This window comes from Macaca nemestrina, chromosome X (assembly GCF_043159975.1).
Source record: "Macaca nemestrina isolate mMacNem1 chromosome X, mMacNem.hap1, whole genome shotgun sequence".
NCBI lineage: Eukaryota > Metazoa > Chordata > Mammalia > Primates > Cercopithecidae > Macaca > Macaca nemestrina.
Genome location: NC_092145.1, coordinates 13,135,992 through 13,159,404, shown reverse-complemented (window position 1 = coordinate 13,159,404; position 23,413 = coordinate 13,135,992).

Sequence of the window (23,413 nt, the reverse complement as noted above, 5' to 3'; positions counted from 1 at the left end):
TTAATGTAATGAACAGCACAGACAAATCAATAGTCAGGATAGTCTTAACTGTGTAGACCTATTGCATTTGCTAGTTGATCATGATGTTCCTAGAAATGAAACAGATAGGAAGCCTACCGAAGTCTTACTTGATCTGTATAAGCAGGAAAGTTTTTGACTACATGAACAAAAATCTAACCTGAATCATAAAAAGACTCATGGTACCTCAGTCAATTCCTAGACATGAGCCAGTTTACAGACCCATAACTCCTTGAATGAAGGGGAAGCTAGGCATCCTTGAGGAAGGACCTCAATACACTGCCAAAAATGTATGCTGTTAATCTTTCTTCCAACTTTTCCCAATGGGACCTAGAGCCATTTTCCTGGGTAACTATACATTGGGAAAAAGAAAATAATCAGAACTTTCAGGGAATAGCGAACACCAGCTCTGAACTAACACTAATTTCAGGAGACAGAAAACATCTTGTGGCTATTTACATCGTTCCAGAGTGCATAAATGGCATAGATATACTCAGCAGCTGGCAGAATATCTACATTGGTTTCCTGATCTATGGAGTGAGGACTACTATGGTGGGAAAGCCCAGCTGTAATTCATTACAACTGCCTCTCCCTAGGAAAATAGTAAACCAGAAGCAATACCACATTTCTGAAAAGATTTCAGAAATTAGTACCATCTTTAAGGCTTGAAACATGTAGGGGTGGTGATTCCACCAAATCATTTTTTAACTGGCCTATTTGGTTTATGCAGAAGACATATGGGTGTTGGAAAATGACAGTGAGTTATGGTGCACTTAACCAGGTGGTGACTCCAATTTCAGCTGCTGTATTGGATGTGGTTTCATCCTTTTGGCAAAATTGACACATCCCCTTGTGCCTGGTATACGGTTTTGATCTAGTAAATATTTTCATTCTCCATAGCTGCTCATAATATCCTTCAGAAGCAGTTTACTTTCAGCAGGTAAGGCCATTAATACACCTCCACTATTATGCCACAGGAGTGTGTCAATTATCCAGCCATGTCATCATTTGTTTTGCAGGAATCCTGATCACTTTTCCCTTTCGCAAGATATCACACTAAACCATTACGTTGAGGATATGCTGATTGGACCTAATGAGCAAGAAGTAGCAACTACTTTAGACTCATTGATAAGACATTTGTGTGTCAAACGGTAGAAAATACACTAGGAAAAAAATGTTCTAGGGCCTTCTACCTCAGTAACATTTTTGGGGTTCCAGCAGTGTGGCAATGGTAAGATATCTGTTCTAAGGTGAAGGATAATTGTTGAATCTGGCCCTTGTACAACCAAAAAAGAGGCACAACACCGGAAGATCCTCTTGGGATTTTAGAGGCAAAATATTCCTCCTTTGGGTGCATTACTGTGGCCTATTTATGGAGTGACCCAAAAAGTTTCTACCATTGGGTGGAATTCAAAACAAGAGAAGGTTCTGCAACATCTCCAGTGTGTTGTGTGAGCCTCTCTGCCATTTGGCCCATATGATCCAGCAGATCCAATGGTGACTGAAGTGGCAGTGGCAGATAGAGATACTGTTTGGAGCCTTTGGCAGACCCCTATAGGTGAATCTCAGTGCAGGCATTTAGTATTTGTGGGTAAAGTCCTGCCATCTTCTGGAGACAACTACTCTCCTTTTGAGAAACATCTTTTGGCCTGCCACTGGGCCTTAGTAGAAACTGAATGCTTAACCACGGGCTCCAAGTAACCATGCTACTTGAGCTTCCCATCATGAACTGGGTGTTACCTGACCCATCAAGTCATAAAATTGGATGTTCAGAATATCATTCCATCATTACATGAAAGATACACACACACACACACACACACACACACACACACACACACACACAGAGTTCTTGATCTATAAAATGTTTAATATATATATATACACATACACTGAACAGGTCCTGAAGGCACAAGTAGGTTCTATGAAGAAGTGGCTCAAAAGTCCATGGTTCCTCACCCTGCTATATTGACTTTTCTCTCTTTGCCTGAACCTATGGCATTATGTGGAGTTTTCTATGGTTAGTTAACAGAGGAGCAGAAGACTTGGGCCTGTTTCATAGATGGTCCTGCAAGATATGTAGGCACCACCATAAAGGTGACAGCTACAGCACCATAGCCCCTTTCAGAGACATTACCGAAGCACAGTGGTGAAGGAAAGTCCTCCCAGTATGCAGAACTTCAAGCTATGCACCTGAAGTTTCCCTCTGCTTGGAAGGCGTAATGGCCAGATGTTTGATTATATGTCAGTTCACAGTCTGTGGCCAGTGATTTGTATGGTCAGGAACTTGGAAGGGACATGATTGAAAAATCAGTTACAAATACATTTGAAGAAGGGGTATGTTAATAGACTTCTCTGAATGGGCAAAAATATGCAGATATGTGGGTTCCATGTGAATGCCTACCAAAGAGTAAAATCAGCAGGCAGGATTTTAATTATCAAGTGGATAACATAACCTATTCTGTGGATACCACTCAGCCTTCTTCCCCAGTCACCCCTGTTATTGTCCAATGACCTAATGAACAAAGTAACAAAGTGGCCATAGTGGAATGGATAGAGGTAATACGTGGGCTCAGCAACATGGACTTCTACTAAGATCAACTTTGCTACATCCGTGCTGAGCACCTTATCTGTTAGCAATGGGGACCAACACTGAGTCCCCGGAATGGCACCATCCCTTAGGGTGATCAGCTAGCTATGTGGTGGCAGGTTGCTTACACTGAACTGCTTCCATCATGAAAGGGGTAGCATTTTGTTCCTGCTGGAATAGACTCTTACTCTGCATATGGATTTGCCTTCCCTACATGCCATACTTCTGCAAAAACTATTATATACGGATTCACAGAATGTCGTATCCACCTTCATGATAATCTACACAGCATTGTTTCTGATCAAGGAGCCCATTTCACAGTGAATAGAGTGTGCAAGGGGCTTATGCTCATGGAATTCAATGATCTTACCATATTCTCCACTACCTTGAAGTAGTTAGCTTGATAGCATGGTGGAATGGTTTTTTTTAAAACTCAGTTACAATGCCGTTTAGGTGGCATTACTTGGCAGGGCTGGGTAAAGTTTCTCCAAAAGGCTATATATGCTCCAAATCAGCATCAAATATATGGTGCTGTTTATGTGATAGCCTGGATTCATGGGTATAGGAATCAAATGGTAAAAATGAGAGTGGTACTATTCACTATTATCTCTAGTGACCCACTAGCAAATGTTTCCTTCTTGTTCCCATGACCTTTTGCTTTGCTGGCCTAGATATCTTAGTTCCAAAGGAACGGAAGCTTCTACCAGGAGCTACGACAATCATTTCATTGAACTACAAGTTAGGACTGCCATCCAGCCATTTTAGGTTTCTCATATCTCTGAATCAACAGGCAGAGAAGAGAGGTACTCTGCTGCCTGGAATGACAAATCCTAACTACCAGGATAAATTGGACTAGTACTTTACAACAGCAGTAGGGAAGAATATGTCTGGAATATAGCAAATCCCCCAGGGCATCTCTTAATCTTTGCTCAAATTCAACGGAAAACTGCAAGACTCAATTGAGGTAGAATTACTAATGGCCCAGACCCTTCAAGAATGGTTTAGGTTACCCCATCTGGTAAACAAGCACAACTAGCTGAGGTGGTTGCTGAAGACAAAGTGAATACAGAACGAGCAGTAGAAGGCAGTTGTAAATGCCAGCTATGATCATATTACCAGTTACAAAATGAGGACTGTAATTATCACGAGTATTTCTTCCTTATTTTGTTATGAATATGAGTGTGGGCAATCTTTGCTTTCTTCCTTTTTTTATTCCCTTATCATGTAATAGATGATCGGCTGACTTTATCGTAGTATCAAAGTATTGTAAATTTTACACCATAATATTTAAATTATCAGATATCAAGAAGAGTAAACATTCCTCAAGGACTTTACCTCTTCTTGTTGGGAAAAGATTAGTGCATTTTTTGTTGTATGAAGGATAGTCTTATCATATTAGGAGGGATTATGGCCTGGTTATTATTATCTTTATTTGGAGACTAATTGTGGTTTAGGGAGATGTATCTGGATGCCAAGTTGACAGGGACTGGACTTATGATGGTTCACTTTATGTGCCAATTTAACTAAGCCACAGGGTCCACAGATATTTGGTCAAATATAATTCTGGGTGTCTCTGTGAGCATGTTTGTTCATTAGATTAGCATTTGAATCAGTAGACTTAGTAAAGCAGATTACCCTAAATAATGTGGGTGGCCCTCATTCAATGATTTGAATGCCTGAATAGAACAAAAAGGCTAACTTCACACAAGTAAGATTGTGGGAATGTTTTCTATCTAACTGCCTTGAGCTGGGACATTGGCTTTGTTTTGTTTTTTTGTTTGTTTTTTTTTTTTTCTGTCTTCAGACTTGAACTGAATAATTTGTTCTTGGCTTTTGAGCCTGCTGGCTTTTGGACTGGAACTTGAACTATTGGCAATCCTGGTACTCAGGCCTTTGGACTTGAACTGGGATTACTCTATTGGTTCTCCTGGCTCTCCAGTGGGGCAACTGCAGATCTTTGGACTTCTCAGCCTCAATAATCATGTGAGCCAATTCCTTATTTTACACATATATATACACACACATATATATACACACACATATATATGTATATGTGTGTGTATATATATACTTATATATATATGTGTGTGTGTGTGTGTGTGTGTGTGTGTGTGTGTGTATACTCTGTTTCTCTGGAGAACCTGAGTGATATAATCAGAAAATAACATAATTCATTAGATTAACAACGTCAGTCATTACTAAAATATGAGATACGATTCAGCATTATCTTCTCATAAAATGTAAATATACATAAACCTCTTGAAGCAGGAAAGACTAATAATAAAAAACAAAGTGCTCTTATCATAAAAGATGAAATAAAAATTTTAGTTACGTCAATATTGAAAGCATGACAGGAATCCCTGTTGAGATGATGAGATGATTACAGTTTGACATTATTTTTGGGATTATGAAGTGAATGTAGTAATAAGTTCAAGTAAGCAAGGATTATTATAAATATTGACAAATGAGAGGGGAATTTCTCTGTTTTTCAATAGTGATAGGATTACATGTCAAGCACTACCCACCTACCTAAAAGACTCTTTTATTGAGTGCCTACTTTAGAAAAAAACACAGTTTTTCTATTTAGGTAAAATGATGTTCATGTTTATGTGCCTAGCAAGATGGTGACCATCATGATGTTGATGCTTGTTTTCCGATGGTGGTAAATTTTTTCTGGTAAATTTTTCTCTCTTAATTGAATTTTTGGTAATGTTGGCTTTTTAAATAATTAGTGTGTATTACTAATATAGCCATAAAAGAAAAGATATTCTCATTGGTGGAAAACATACATTTTTGTGATTATTAGAGCAAGTTTAAAAATACAAGGTTGTATAAAATAGGTTATTGTATCACTAACCATTCTAATCCCAGTGAACAGTTTTCTTTACAGTCCTGGAAGAATATACAAATATATGAACACACAGGTATGTTTTTTCTGTTTCTCTCCTGTTTTGTTTTTGTTTTATAAGTATACTATACACACTATTCTTCAAACATTTTTAAATTTAATAAAGCCTATCACTCCATGTATCAATACATATAGCACTGATACATTCTCTTCTATAAGTCATCAATATTTCGTATCATGTATAAATAGTCTATCCAACCACTGATCTATATACAAAATATGTTCTATTTCCATTTTTAACTACTGCAAAGTCACAATAAGTATTTTCTATATTTCATTACAAAATGGAAGGAAACATCTTTCTGACCTAGTCATATAAAAGTAGTTCTTAAGATACAGCCCCTAAACACAAAGTAGAATATTATAAATGTGACTCCACTAAAATTGAGAAGTTCTAGTCATCACATAAATCTCATAAAAAGGGTGAAAATGCTAGCCACAAACTGTAAAAAAAATTCTTACCAAATATATGTGACAAAGTGTTAGTATTCTAAATATATATATATGAACTTACATAAAACAGTAAGAAAAAGATAAGCCAAAAGGAAAACTGACGAGAAACATGAAAGATATTTTATTGAAAACATCAATGACTATATGGAAATAACTCTTATTAATCATCAGGGGAAAGGAAATAATGGCAACATTTATATATTATTTGATCACTTACTAATGGGCAAAAGGTAAACAGTATCTGACAACACCAAGTATTGCTGAGGATATGGACAGCCATATGAGTACATAGCTAGTGATCATAACAGCTACACAGATATACTCAAGGAAATCATTTAATCTTACCTTTCATTTTACCATGTGAAGATGAATGTGTTATATACCTCTGACAGCAATTCAGCAATATCTTCCCTAGGGAGATGAGATAGATAGATAAATAGATTGATCTCCATCTTCAATCAGTGGTTCTCAAACTTTAGCATGCATCAAAATTACACACAGATTACCAACATCCCTTGAGTCTGATTCAGCAAGTCTGGGGTGGGGCCTAATTATTTGCATTTTAACAAGTCCCCAAGTGATGCTCATGCTGTTGTTCCACAGACCACACTTTGAGAATCACTGCCCCAAGGGAACTCTTACACATGTGACTTAGGAGATATGCAAAATAATGTTCAAAATAGCTTTGTTTTGCAAGAGAAACAAATCTGGAAGCTCAGCTTTCCAACAGGAGAGTGTATTGATAAATTGTGGATTTGTACAATGAAATACAATTTAGCAGTGAAAATGACTTACCTGCAGCTGTATGCAAGAATATGAATGGATCTTAAAAGATAATATTTAGTAGAAACAAAAGGAAGGCTCAGAGTGCATGTATCAAATTACATTCTCATAAAGGAAAACTAACTATTGTTCATGGATACCAATGTGATAAGACTTCAAAAATGGTGTTGAGTGAATGATGAAACTCATTTAGTCTAGTGGTGGGAGTCAGTGTGATAGAGAGGTCAAAGGTGTTCATTTTAATTTTTATGCACCATAAAACATACATACTTTACTTCTATTAATATTATTCTGTGTTTCAAATAGCACATCATAAATCGAATAAAAGAAAAAAAGACATACTTAGCAAAAACTAAAATACAACCAAAAGAAAGTAAGTGTGGCAATAATGTAAGACCATAGCTTAAGGGAAAATACATTAACTGAGAACAAGAAGGGTATTTACATTTGTAGAATTTAAAATCCAATGAAGCAATAACAATTGTGAACCTTTATACATATAAAATAAATGTAAAATGAGTAAAGTCAAATATGTTAGAAGTTTACAGAGAATATGACAATCTGTAATGAGGGGAATAGAATAAATTACCTCTCATAGAAATAATATACAATAAGTAAGGATATTAATAATTCATGTAACATGATGAAAATATTTAGTTTTCTATAACCTTCCCCAAAACATTTACTCATCTTTTAAGTACTCGTGAAAGAATTACGAATATGAGCCAGGAACGGTGGCTCACGCCTGTAATCCCAGCACTTTGGGAGGCCGAGGTGGGCAGATCACCTGAGGTCAGGGGTTCGAGACCAGCCTGGGCAACATGGTGAAACCCCTTCTCTACCAAAAATACAAAACTTACACAGGCATGGTGGTGGGCGCCTGTAGTCCCACCTACTCTGGAGGCTGAGACAGGAGAATTGCTTGAACTCAGGAGGTGGAGGTTGCAGTGAGCTGAGATGGCGCCACTGTACTCCAGCCTGGGTGACAGAGTGAGACTCTTTCTCAAAAAAAAAAAAAAAAAAAAAAAAAAGAATTACAAATATGAATTTTTACTAGGGCATAAGGTAGTTCTCATTAAATCCTGTAATACAAAAACAATGCAGGACTCTACTTATAAGAACAATACAATAGACATTATAACAAAAGGAGATTGAAAAAAAAATCCATGGGTTTGGTCATTTGTAAGAACACCTGTAGTGAAGAATTCTTATGTTTTTCTTCACAGCCAACTTTCCTCTGGTGGGTTGCCTAACAGGGACCCCCATGATCTGACATCAGAAATCCCATGACCCATCAAACTTTCTAGAATTTTCAAAGTTGACTGTAGACACAAGGGACAGAGGTGGTGGAAGCAAGGTTTCTGTGGGTAAAACTTTACGCAGGTCCTTGTAAAAAATATGAATCCTCGAATCACATCTCAGACTTATTGATTCAGAATCTACAGCAGAGATTTTTAGGAAATATCATAAGATAATGAATTCCTGTTACCGATATCTCCAGAGCTACTCTAGACATTGTCTTTTCTAAGGCTTGTTTGTTCTAGTCTCCTTCCAAGTATTTAAGCTATTCCTGACTTCCAATTAATTCCTTTTTTTCCTCTTTAAATTGGCCAGAATTAATGTCTACAGCTTAATATCATACCTGCAGGAAACAGACCCTCAAGAAAATGTGTCTGAAATAGTTAATTGAGCTATGTTAAGATGAAAGTCAGGAAGATACCCTTTTAAATTCCAGAATGGTAAACTAGCAGACTATGTCAGGAATGGGGAAGAACCTACTGAAGTATGATTGAGGTATCCAGGGGCGATGAACCCACAGAAGATGAAGCTCTGGAAAGTCAGGTAATTGCTGCTAAAAACTAATTTAAATGAGATGGCCCAAGATGATTTTTCCTGACAGAATCAGATAAAGATCAAATCTCAAATTCTTCCCTAAAGGAAAGTAATAAAACTCAGAACTATTATCTGACCCCTTTGACAGACTTCTTTTTGTGATATTAGAGCTGAGATTGCTGAAAACCAAATTCGAAGATTGATTCAGAGTTTGAATTATTATTATTCCTGGGACACTAAAGTGACAAAGTTATCACTGTGCTTTGGAAAAAATAAGATATTAATAATTCCAGTGGTGATACTCTGCTGGATACAGAAAATGGGAATAACACCAAAGGGCTCAGAAAATCTCACAAGCATACCTACCTTGCCTAAGGAAGTGGTTCTGTTTCTTGCAAACAAAATCTAATGTCCCTGAAAGTCTTACACCTGGCTGTTGTTGGGCAAGTATTGAAAGTTGGATTCTCCAGGAAACGGACTTTGATATGGAACTTAGCGTTCTGGATGTTTGTTAGAGTTAGAGTTAGACTTTTCAATAAATACCTACGGAAAAGAGAGGAAGGAAGCAGGATCGTGCAGAGAGAGAAGTCAACCTGTGATGCAGGCCCAACCTCAAGAAACCAAACCCCATGAGGAGTTCTGAAGCTAGAACAGCCATTGAGATTCTCCCAAGTTGTGCCAAGATGACCAAACCACTATACTTCTGCATCAATCATTGAACATGAGCTACCCTGCGGAGGGGCATGACCTTAGGCGATGCAGGTCTCTGCAGCAAAAGAAACCTTCAAGGGGTTGCTTTGGACCAGTGAAGGGTGTTTGCTGAGACTCCCAGTAGCTGTGTCAACAAGTCCTTCCTCAAATGAAGATCTGGAAAATATATCTATGTTTCCATCATAGTCCACCCCATGTGCTACTTGGATTCACTTTATATATATTCCAGCAAAAGCTTCTTCAGGATTTTTATGAACCTCTCTTCCGGAAGGAAGCTTAGAAGAGGAAGGTTGGTGGGATGAACCACAACTCCCACAGATCTAGCTGGTCTCTGGGTCATCACTGATGCTGTTTTCATTCTCCACTCTGCATTCTAGGTTTCTCTCACATCAATATAGAAACTCTGCTGACATTGATGACTTGCCTGGTGGTATGATACAGATGATCATTCATGAAGGGTCTGAGCCCCTTGTTACTATACCCTGCTCAGGCCTGGATTGCTGCATGTATTATGACAATGGAAACTGAGTACCAAAGAAACATCCTGGAGGCTTAACTGGGGACCACACATATTCCTCTTTGTCCCCATGGGATATAAGTCACCATATGTCCTCTTGATGATCAGCATCGATTATCCCTGGCAGAGTGGTGACTCCTGTTATTACCTTCTGGTTCTTTCACACAAGGAGCCTGGAGTGCCAAGGCAACAGTCACAGTTTATAATTAAATGTTAATCTTGCTGGGTCCTTTGGCATAAATGTTCTCCATTTGGAGCTGAAGACCTCTGAACCCGCAAATTCCAGTTTTAGGGATAAGAATATTTTATAAGTGAGTCTCCGAGTTGACGAGAACTTCTTGGTTCCCAGATTCATCTCTTCCTGCTATAGAAATGCAGCATTATAGAAATGATTTTAATTCAAGGTATATATTGTCTTGGAGAATGACACCCTAATCTTGTAAGTATCACCTCTGAATTTGTATTTAAGTTGTCTTTAAAAAGTTGTTTCAATGCTCCCAGAGAGCAGCAGCTTCTGAGACGTGACCAGTCCTGCTCCTTGCTATAATGTAAATCCTCTGAGACGACACAATGTTGTATTGAATCCCATACTGCTGGATCAAACATTCATAATATTTCAAATTGTGAGGGCTTATGGAATGACCTTGTTCCAGAACTGCTGGGGCCTGAGTTATGACTCTTGTTCTGATTTTTTTTTTTTTTTAAACAAACTCCACTTGACATCCTTTTGCCAACACTAATATCTCCAATACCATATGGTCTGCCAGATCATATGTCCCCAAGTGGTACTGTTTCAGGTAGTTAGACAGGTATGAGCCAGCCAGGAGAAGGTTCTCCCTGCACCCACCAGAAATGTCAGGCAATCATCAGGTGATGTTTTGGCGGTTATCATATTGCCTCTCAAAAAATGATAATTTGGCAGCTGGCGCCAGGGAGAGATAATCTCCTGATGGTCCACAGCTGTCACACTAAAGTGTTAATTGAATGCAGGTAGCAGGGAGTGGCAACTTCCCAAACAGATGAAAACACTTGAGATTAGTAATCAGCTTCCAATAAAATCTCAGGAATTGGGTGAGTGAGCCCAGGCATGCACATTAAGAGACAAAATGGCGGAGTATGAGCTTCTCGGGGCATTCCACCAGAAAAGGGAAGAAAGCCTCAGATGGGCATGTGTCCAACTTCCTAAACACACTGCACCTGCTGCGTACTGCATAGGTGGCCAGCCCACCCTACGGTTAGAATCATGGGAAAAAGGAACAAGACACTGGGAGTGGACCAGCCTATAAAGTCCCAGAATCAAGGTTAAACGCCACACTTACCATTCAAGTTGCCCACCTGGGTCTCTTCTAAGTGTGCTTACTTTTCTTTCCTGTTCAAAAGCCTTTTTAAATAAACTTCCACTCCTGCTCTGAAACTTTCCTTGGTGTCTTTTTCTGCCTTATGCCCCTCAGTCGAATTTTTTCTTCTGAGCAGGCAGGAATTGAGGTTGCTGCAGACCCATATGGATTCGCCCCGTAACTCAAACCCCTTCTACCCCTAACAGTAGGTGTCCTCGCATCACAGCCTGAACCTGATACAGAGCTCTTTCTTGCTCCGGGCCCTACTCAAAAAGAGCTGCCTTGGCAGGGCGCGGTGGCTCACGCCTGTGATCCCAGCACTTTGGCAGGCCGAGAGGGACGGATCACGAGGTCAGGAGATTGAGACCATCCTGGCTAACACGGTGAAACCCCGTCTCTACCAAAAATACAAAAAAATTAGCCGGGCGTGGTGGCAGGTGCCTGTAGTCCCAGCTACTCGTGAGGCCGAGGCAGGAAAATGGCGTGAACCCAGGAGGCGGAGCTTGCAGTGAGCCGAGATCGCACTACTGCACTCCAGCCTGGGTAACAGAGTGAGACTCCATCTCAAAACAAACAAACAAACAAACAAACAAAGCAAAAGAAAACAAAAAAACAAACAAAAAAAGAGCTGTCTTTAAGGTCATTTGGTATACTGATGAAGCAGTTTTTCCAGGTGCAGATTATACCGCTGGAAGAACCCAAGGAGATCTTACAGGTATTCTACTTCCTTCTTAGTCAAAGATGAAAGTTGTAATAATCTGTCCTTTATTTTGGATGGTGTACAAATTTGCTATGACTGCCATAACAAAATACCACAGACTGGGTGGCTTAAACGATGTAGTTTATTTTTTCACATTTTGTAGACAAGATCAAGATGTCAGTGGGTGAGTTTGTTTGTTTGTTGGAGGCCTCTGTCCTTGGTGTGCACATAACCACTGTATACTCACATGAATTTCCTCTGCAAGTGTATCTTGGTATCTCTCTGTGTGTTCACATTTTCTCTTCTTATAAGGAAAATCGTCAGATTGTATTAGGGCACACCCAAGGGCCTGATTTTAACTTAATCACCTCCTTACAGGCCCTGCCTCCAAATACAGACACATTTTGAGGTACTAGAGGTTAGGGCTTCAACATACAAATTACGGAAGAATAAAATTTCAGCCCACAACAGATGGTACATACTGAAATGGCCCTGTACACTGGATACCTACATGTTTATTGATGTGTCTAGCTCCTCAAAATTCATAAATCTCCCACTCTCTAGAAAGTATAATAAAATCAAGATTTCTGATACTAGCCATTTCTTGTTGATTCAATCTGATTAGTATGATGTCATAAATATTCTGTATAAACATCTGTAGGGGCTTATATATGGGCAATGAGCTAAAATTACTTCTTGGGGTCATACCATGCAATTTTAATTTATTAATCAAATTGGGGGCATATGAGGTCAGATGGCATAACAAGTGGAATTCTCAATTGAATATGGTCATATTACACCATATAACGAAAAACTTATACTGTGTTTTTTTCTTCTAGTTTGACATATAGTTAGGATATATTCCCTCAACCAATGGCAGAATTTCATTTGACTCCCTAACTTGAGCCAAGTTAGGGCTCCCAGTACCTATCAAACAGTTTACTCCCCTAGGGGAACTGTAGAGTAATTTGCCACTACAAATGACTTGAAAGATTTAAGCCTATTGATTCTTATAATAGACCTATTTAATTATCCTATTTGGCCAATAAATAGTCCAATAGGTCTTGGAGAATATTACTGGATGTTGGTAAACTTAATCAAATAGAAGCTCTATAGCTGCAGTTCAAGGCGAGGTCTTCTTACCGGGGTAAATCAAAACTGCTAATGGTACTTGGTGTGAATGTTTTAAACTGGTGGAAGTACTTTTCTTCTTGCTGAATATCAGAGAACACCAGCAGCAATTAGATTTTACCCAGGTGTATTGGTACCTCTTTATCATTTTCCCTCATGTGTATGTTAACTCTGTTCATGCATAGTTAGACGGGAACTGAACTGCTTCACCGTCTTACAGTATATCCATGTTGGTCTGTCCCATTGATAACATATTGCTAAGAGGACCAGCAAAACAGAAACTATCAGTTTTCCTTGATGCCTTGGAATAACATGCAAACTTGTAGAAAAGAAATATCAAGAAAGCAGAGCAAATTTCCTAGGAACTAACTAATCTGAAAGCATGTCAGGACACCTCTTTCATGGTGAAGGAGAAAGACTTTATGTCCCTACGAAATAAATAGTACGATCATGAGCCTCTTTATTCTATGAGGATAGCATAACATAACATTTTTATTCTGACACATTTTCATGTGAGCCAAAGAAGAGAAATCTCTTCAGCTGCTTCTGTCATATCTGTTGCCCTTGTGATATGACAGATCAAATATGATTAAAGTGTCACTAATATATTGGAATGCTTTATGAAGCCTGTATTAAACTCAGATAGGACAAATTATATTGAAAACCATTAAAGTTTTGGAGTAAAGCCACAGCACCTCTTAAAAACAACTTTTGGGAAATAATTTCTAAGTTCCTACTGACTGCTGGTATATGTTAAAAAACAGAGCATGAAACAGTCAGGAAATATGAGATCCAAGTGCTCATGATGAATTGCGTTTATCTGTTACAGCTAAATATAGAGTTCAGCATGTCAGAAAGTATTTTTTCATCATGTGGAAACTGTAGACCCTAAAGGCACAAATAACTTTTATGAATTTATTTTTTTACATTCAGGAAGTGATCTTTCTCATACTACAATTATGTCTCCCTCTCAATTGACACCGACGGTCTTATGAGAAATTTTATGACCAGTTCACTGAGAATGAAAAGTAAACATTTGAATCTGGTTTGCAGATATTTTATGTAGAATATGCTTCATTATCCAAAATTAAACTCTACACTGTTATAGCTCCACCCTGAAATGATCCTAAAGGACAATAGAAAATGCAAATCCCAGTGGAAAGAAAGTAGAGCAATCTAATCGGAAGATCATTCATATTAGAAAAGAATATTTTCAGGCTCTGGCACTATTATTTGATGTTCATCTACATATCTCTTTCCCAGCCTCCTTGTCTTTAATCTACCAAGATTTTATCTCCCGTGTGCCTCATCATCCAACAAGAGCAATGCACACTACTTTATAGTTGATGTGGAGTCCTAATCATAGACTGTCTTTCCTTGAAGGAAAAGTAAACAGCAAGAAAACTGTATTAGTCCGTTTCCATGCTGTTGATAAAGACATACCCAAGACTGGGCAATTTACAAAAGAAAGAGGTTTATTGGCCTTAGAGTTCCACACGGCTGGGGAGGCCTCACAATCATGGCAGAAGGCAAGGAGGAGCAAGTCACATCTTACGTGGTTGGTGGCAGGCAAAAAGAGAGCTTGTGCAGGGAAACTCCTGTTTTTAAAACCATCAGATCTTGTGAGTCTCATTCACTATCACAATAACAGCATGGGAAAGACTCGTCCCCACGATTCAATCATCTCCCACTGAGTCCCTCCCACAACATGTGAGAATTATGGGAGCTACAAGATGAGATTGAGTGGGGACACAGAGCCAAACCATATCAAAAATATTGAGAATTTATTGGGACATAGCAGACAAATAATATTCATTAATATTCCACATGTGCTTTTGTCATCTAGTCCAGTGATTCAAATGAAAAATAACAACACGGGTTACTTTAGAGGTTAAGTATAATCTCAACAACATGGAATTTCCTTCAACTAAGCAGACATATTAAGTGCCACCATCAATAAGCCAATATTCCAGCAACAGCAACTGGTGCAGGTTATATGATATAGGGATTAATGGACTACCTGGTCATAGGTCATAAGTGGATTACATTGCATTAATTCCATTTTGTAGAGGGCAAGATTTTGTCTATACATATGAATGTATTTTAATTAAGATTTACTATTCACACCCATCCTTTCTTTTCCAGCATGTATTAGTTTGCTAAAGGCATCCATAACAAAATCCTACAGTTGGGTGTCTTAAACAACAGAAATTTATTTTTTCACATTTTTGGAGGCTAGAAGACCATGATCAAGGTTTCAGCAGGTTAGAGTTCTGAGGCCTCTCTCCTCAGCTTGCAAATGGCTGCCTTCTTGGTATGTCCTCACATAATCTTCTCTGTGTGCATTTACTCTTTTTATCTCCCTGTGTGTCCTAATCTCCTCTTGTTGTAAGAACATCAGCTAGGCCAGGTGTGGTGGCTCATGCCTATAATCCCAAAACTTTCGGAGGCCAATGCAGGTAGATCACCTAAGGTCAGGAGTTTGAGACCAGCCTGGCCAACATGGCAAAACCCCATCTCTACTAAAAATACAAAAATTAGCCAGGTGTGGTGGTGAGCACCTGTAATCCCAGCTACTCAGGAGGCTGAGGCAGGAGAATCACTTAAACTCAGGAGGCAGAGGTTGCAGTGAGCCAAGATTGCGCCACTTCACTCCAGCCTGGGTGAGAAAGCGAGACTCCATCTCACAACAAAAAAAAAAAAAAAAAAAAAGGAAAGAAAATAAAAAAAAAAATCAGCTTTATTTGATTAAGTTTCATCCTGACAGCCTCATTTAACTTATCAGTGTTCTACAGGCACTGTCTTCAAATACAATCAGATTCTGAGATACTAGAGGTTAGGGTTTCAAGATACGAATTGGTGGAGGCACAGTTCACCCCCTAAAACAGCACTTACGAAACATTTAGTACAATTATAATACCTCATACAATTTTCCTTCTGCCAAGTAAACTGATTCACAAAGAAGTATGAGTGGACTGCCCATGTGATTCCATGGAAACTAACAAATACCCAGTGACTGAGGGAGAATTTAACTCACTTCTCTCAAAATCTGATAACCAGGGAAGATTAAAACATTACTAAAGGTACTTACCACCTGAACCACAAAATTAACAGGTTTACTTTAAGTAACATATACAGAACCTATTTTTTCAAGAACAAATGAAACATTAACAAAAAGGTATTTTCTACTATGTCTCAAAGGTATTTTAAATTAATACTTAAGAATCCAATATACACCTACCACAGTCTCTGAGTATGGCATAATAAAATGAGAAACCAATAATGGATGCTTTTATGTATAACTCAAAAATTAGAACTTTGGAAATAAATAAAAGCACGTGAATCAAATAAAAAACCATGATGGAAATTATAAAGTATTTAGAGCTGAAAGGCAAGGGAGATATTACATAGCAACATTTGTGATGTGCAAGCAAAAGAGAACTTAGTGGAAAAAGTATGGGTACAAATGCATGCATTATAAAACAAACAAAATGATCAAAAAGTAATGAGCTAGCTCTTCCATTCGACACATTAGAAAAACAGAAGGAACTCATAGAGATAGAGAGAACAACAAAAATTAATGAATAGTAAATAAGAAGTAGATTGAACACACACTAGCATTAGTTCTTTAAAAACACATGAAATTGGCAAACTGCTTGCAAGAGTATACAGGAGAAAATAATTCTAAAAATGAAAACAGATATAACTAAACCTTAAAGAGTGTCTCAAATAGTTTGGGGAAGTTTGGGAAAATTTGAAATGGACCATGTGAGCTATCAGAAATGATTCAAGAGTAATTAGAAAATATGAATATATCTATAACTATTACAGAAATCAATTCTATAAGTTATTGTTAACAATGTCCTCCTATAAGATTCCAGGCCCAGAAGACTTTGTAGGTCAGTATTGTTAAATGGTCAGAAAAAGAGATTTTTTTTTTAGACGGAGTCTTGCTCTGTCACCAGGTTGAATGTCACCAGGTTGGAGTGCAGTGACATAATCTCCTCTCACTGCAACCTCCACCTCCCAGGTTCAAGTGATTCTCCTGCCTCAGCCTCCAGAGTAGCTGGGACTACAGGCGCACACCACCATGGCCAGCTAATTTTTGTATTTTCAGTAGAGACGAAGTTTCACCATGTTGGCCAGGAGGGTCTCGAACTCCTGACCTCAGGTGATCCACCCGACTTAGCCTCCCAAAATACTGGGATTATAAGCGTGAGCCACCGCACCAGGCCCAGAATCCTTTATTGAAACTGTTTCAGTTAAAATTTTAAAAAAAGAAATTCTTATTTCATTCATATACATATATGTATATATGTGTGTGTGTATATATATATACAATTTTATTAATCTAGAAAGGATTTGAAATCTGAGAAGTGTTAGCATGAGAAGGAAACATTAGAAATTTCTGAACAGAGCTGCAAATATCTTAAATAGAATATTAGCAAACTGAATCTAGTAGTATATAAAATATATGATAACACAATAGATTTCTTTCAAGATGAAAATATTTTGTAACAAAACAAATCTATTAAATCACCTTTAAGAGATTAAAGAAAAATTACAGGATCATATAAATGAAAGCACAAAAGAGCATTCAGTAAAAGAAACAGATATTTCTAATAAGAACTCTTAGCAATCTAGATATTTGGGAAATTTATAAACTATATTCATCTAATATGTACAACAGGCATACATAAAGTGACTGACTTTACTTTTATGTCAGAAGAAGCCAAAAACTCTCATTCTCACTGCTTATTTTTCATATCATACTAAAATTACTAGATAAGAACAACTGAAGCAAAATAAATGAGAATAAAGGAAGTGGAAACAAATATAGTTTTATGTCAACATTAGATTCCATTGATAATATTAATAAAACTTTAAATAACTAATTATACAACTAATAGGAAGTGTGTAATATTTATAGATAAAAAAATGAAATTTTTGCTGAAGTACTAAAAAGATGACCCAAATAATCGGAGAGACCTAACGTATTTCTTGAGAAAAAGGCGCTGTTTTAAAGATGTCAAATCTTATACATATCAATCTATAAATTAAATAATGACATGATGAAAAACTTGACAGCATTTTTGTAAGCTTTTTTTAAAGATTATAAGCCTACTTATTTGTGAAAATTAACATATGAATTTGGAAAAAGCAAATGAAACCATACAAAAGTGGACAAGAGGGAAAGTAAGTTTCAAACTACTGACCTCATTTCCCCCAACTGACCTCCCCAGAGGCAATAGCTATTCATATTTTTGTGCATTTCTTCCAGAGATAATCTATACATATGTATGTGTATGTGTTTGTTTATGTATATAAAAATACACCCATTTCTATGGAATTGTTAGCATAACATTCACACTATGCTTTACTTTCTTTCTTTTAACTTTTTACCGAGTATATTTTGGAGCGAAATCCTATTGACACATATATATCTACCCCAACTTGGAAATTGCTAGATAGTATTCCAGGATGTATTCGTTTTCTATTGTTGTTTTTAAAATTATCACAAACTTTGTGGTTTGCACCACCAAACATTTAATTTCTTACAGTACTGGGGGATCAGAAGTATGAACTCAAATAAATTCAAAGTTTTGGGAGGGCTGGTTTTCTCTGGAAACTCAAAGGGAGTATCTGTTTTCCTGTTTTGTTTGTTTGTTTCTTTTTTTCAACTTCTAGTGACTGACTGGTTTTATCCCTTTGTTTGTGGCTTCCTCCTCTCACCACTCCAATCTCTGTTTCTACATTACACTGTCTTCTCCTCTGTAGTAATGTCTCTCATTGCTTTCCTCCATAAAAGGACACTCGTGATTATATTGGACCTATGTGAAAAATCCAGGATAATCTCCCAATCCCATATTATTTTATTTAATATCATTTTCAAAGACCCTTTTGCTATATAAAGTAAAATATTTTTAAGGTTTTGGGATTAGAAAGTGGATATCATGGGGAAGTTATTCAGTCTACCACATATTATAGTAAGATAACAAAACAGATTTCACTACTTCCCTAACAATGAATATTAAAGTTGTTTCTAATTTTTTTGCTACAGTAGACAGAACTTCAATGCATATCTTATAAAAACATGTATACATACATATATGTAATATATAAAATATATAAATGAGGGAAGGCAGGAAAATTATCCTTGATAGAGGTCAACTAATTTAACTCCCTCCTAAAAACAAATTTTAGAACTCTAATGCCTGTTTACCACATGTTGTGTTTATCTTTCAGAACTCTCATAAATCTAATTTTATTCATTGATTCTTTCCATGTTTGCAGGTGGTTTATCATATCATGATCAAAGCAGGACCTCTTCTTTGCTTCCCTTATAATTTATATACACCTTGACCCATATATTTTTCTAATTGCATTGGCTAAGATTTCAAATGAAATGTTCAATACTCATTGGGAAAGTGTGCAGTATTGCCTACCATGTTTCTTTTTTGATATTTGCCAGTCTTACAGGTAAGAATGGTATTTTTTAAAAAATATACTTAAAGTTCTGGGGTACATGTGCAGAACATGCAGGTTTGTTACATAGGCATACACGTGCTGTGGTGGTTTGCTGCATCCATCAACCCATCATCTACATTAGGTATTTGTCCTACTGCTCTCCCGCCCCTAGTCCACCATCCCTTGACAGGCCCTGGTGTGTGATATTCCCCTCCCTGTGTCCATGTGATCTCATTGTTCAACTCCCACTTATGAGTGAGAACATGCAGTGTTTGGTTTTCTGTTTCTGTGTTAGTTTCCTGAGAATGATGGTTTCCAGCTTCATCCATGTCCCCGCAAAGGACATGATCTCATCCTTTTTTATGGCTGCACAGTATTCCATGGTGTACATGTGCCACATTTTCTTTATCCAGTTTATTATTGATGGGCATTTGGGTTGGTTCCAAGTCTTTTGTATTGTGAACAGTGCCGCAATAAACATACGTGTACATGTGTCTTTATGGTAGAATGATTTATAATCCTTAGGGTATATACCCAGTAATGGGATTGCTGGGTCAAATGGTATTTCTAGTTTTAGATCCCTTAAAGTTCTTTTAATGTGATTACAGCTATTTTTGTTTATTGGTATGAACCATGTGTTCATGTTCATTTCCTATTTTTTATGCTTTTATTCATTTTTAAAAATTTCATTTTTAAAAAATTATTTTATTGTAGTAAGAGCACTTAACATGAGATCTACTGTCTTTAAAAAGTATACTGTAAAATATGGTATTGTTAACTATAGGTGTACTGTTGGACAGTAGATCTCTCCCACTTATTGATCTTGCATAATTGAAATATTGTGCCAGTTGATTAAAAAAAAAATCCCCTTTTGCCCCTCTCCTGCAGTCCTTGGTAGCCACTATTCTGCTCTCTGATTTTATGAGCTTGACAATTTAGATACGTCATGTAAGTGGAATCCTACAGTATTTGTCCTTCTGTGACTGTCTTATTTTGCTGAACATAATGTCCTCTAAGTGCATCCATGTTGTCACATATTGCAGATTTTCCTCTTTTGAAAAGCTGAGTAATGTTCCATCAAGTGCATATACCACATTTGGTTTATCCATCCACCTATTGATGGACCTTTAGTTTGCTTCCACATCTTGTCTGTGAATCTCTTAGAAAAACACTTGGGAGAAAATATTCATCACATGAGTGATTTCCTGAATATGGCACCAAAAGCATAGGTAACAAAAGCAAAAGCAGACAAGTGGAACTACATCCAACAAACAAGCTTTTGCACAGCAAAGAAAGCAATCAATAGAACAAAAAAGCAATCTACAGAATGAGAGGATATAACAGATATGAGATTAATTACCAAAATACATAAGAAACTCCTACAACTCAATAGCAATGACAATAAAAGAAAAACAAAATAAAACAACAAAAAACCAAATACTAATAGCCCAATTTAAAAACAGGCTAAAGAACTGAATGTTATTTAAACAAATCCTTTGACAAATGTGCTGTAAATATTTGTCTCAGTTTGTCAAGTGATTTTTTCTTAATAACATTTTGATATGCAAGTGAATTATTCTGCTTTGCAAGCGAATAAAGTTTTATATAGTTAAATTTGTATTTTTTCATGGCTTCTCTAATATTGGTTTTGCTTAAAAGAACTAGGCTAACATTATATGAAAAATTTTCAAACTTTTCCTGGTACATTATGGGTTTTGATTTTTATTTCTAAACAGTTGATTCATCTGAAATTTTGTTGTAACAAGATAGGGACACAGCTTTATACATAGGTGACTAGCCAATTATCTCAGCACCATTTAATGAATAAACCCCACAAATTTAAAATATTATAGTTAATATGTAATAATTGACACTTTCAGTTGGATCTCTTTTTGGATCTATCCTGTTCATTTGTTCTGTCATTCTAATACCGTACCAATTCCTACTAGTTTTAATAATCGTATCTTTGTAGTATTTTAAATTTTGATAGGGCTGGTGCTTCCTCATTGTCTTTCAGAATTTGGCTGGCGGTCTTAAAGGTTTATTTTGTAAATGTGAACTTTAGAACCTGTGTCTATAATATAGTATTTTATTTTCCAATTTTAAGATATTTTATACTGTATACCCAGATTTTTCTGAAAAGTTTTCACAGTACCTTAAAGATTTCTTCACATGAGTACTGAATATTTTTGTTTAATATTTCATATGTCTATTTTAAATGGGAACCTTTCTTTGATTTCTAAGTTTTTTATATTTTGAAAAGTTATTATTTTTAATATAGTCCTTTCTCAATGAGCCACATTGTGGAATCATTCTATTATTTTCCCATTAGTTTTAAATATATTTTTCTTTTAAAATATGCAACAGGCCAGGCGCAGTGGCTCGTGCCTATAATCCCAGCACTTTGGAAGGCCGAGGTGGGTGGATCACGAGGTCAGGAAATCGATACCATCCTGGCCAACATGGTGAAACCCGGACTCTACTAAAAATACACAAAATTAGTCAGGCGTGGTGATGCGCGCCTGTAGTTCCAGCTACTCAGGAGACTGAGGCAGGAGAATGGCTTGAACCCGGGAGTCAGAGGCTGCAGTGAGCCGAGATCGCACCACAGCACTCCAACCTGGGCAAGAGTGCGAGACTCTGTCTCAAAAATAAAAAATAAAATAAACATAAAAAAAGGAAAAGAAAATAGGAAACACATGCAAATGGCACACAGTTTCAAAGTTACAAAGCTGTCTGTGGGTAATATAAGTTACCATACCCTTGACCCCCAGACCCCTATTTCCCTCTCCTAAGGCAAACATTTTGATCAATTTCTTATTAGGGCACAGCACAATATTTTCACTCTGAATTTTTTCTCTACAAGTGCATATGGTACTTACTCATTCCATGACATTTATATACCATAATTTATTTAATCATCCCCAAACTTATGGTCATTTAAGTGATTTTCTGCTCTGGAAATACTTATCCATATATTATTGTGCACCTATGGGACCATAATTGTAAGACAAATTCCTAGAAGATAAGTTGCCTGGTCAAAGGATACATAGATTTATTTTTCTGTTTAGACATTTATATATATATATATATATGTGTGTGTGTATATATATACACACATATATATACACACACACACAGACACACACATATACACACATATGCGCACACCCACACATACACATATATACATATAAATTTAATTATCTTTGTGTAAATTATTCCTGGACTTGCTATTTGAAGGAAGTTGAAGTGAAGGGGCCAAGACCATCGTACAGGCTAGCAGGTGAGAATTTTACTGTGATTTACAGTTCTGTTTTGTAAGCCAGTTCTGAGGTCTTCTCTTCTCCCCAGCAGACCTCATATCGACAATATAGAACCACTCATGTGAAGTTTCTCTCGTCCTTCTTGCATTATTATTACCAACAGGCTTGCCAGAGGCTTCTTTATTCAGGCCCACTCTCCTTACTTCTCAAATGTGTTGTCAGGTTGCGTTCAGAAAAGCTTCCTCTGTCAGCCTCATTATTTGTTATTTGTTCCCGTTATGAACCAATTGTTGTTGTTCTCTTCAATATTGGACACTTAGAATTGTGCTCAACCACTGGACTGAGATTAGTCATGAGAGCCCTACCTCAGTGTCTTCTCATATCTGTTTGACTTTCACTCCATTTGGAAGCCTTTTCTCATATATATACATGGGGGTTATGGATATCTCCAAATTTTATTGAAGATAATGTTTGTGTTATTTTTATAAACATGATATTTATTGCTTTTAAGGGTAAAATACCTGAAAGACAATGAGAAAACAATTCCATTTATTCTGTTATTTTAAAATTGAAAGTCTCTAATCCCTTTCCATTGATTCTTTTGTGTATTCCATGTGTATCATATTACTATAAATGAATAATATGCTTCCTTGTTTTGCATTCTTATGCCTCATTGGATTGGCTCCTATATTCACAGC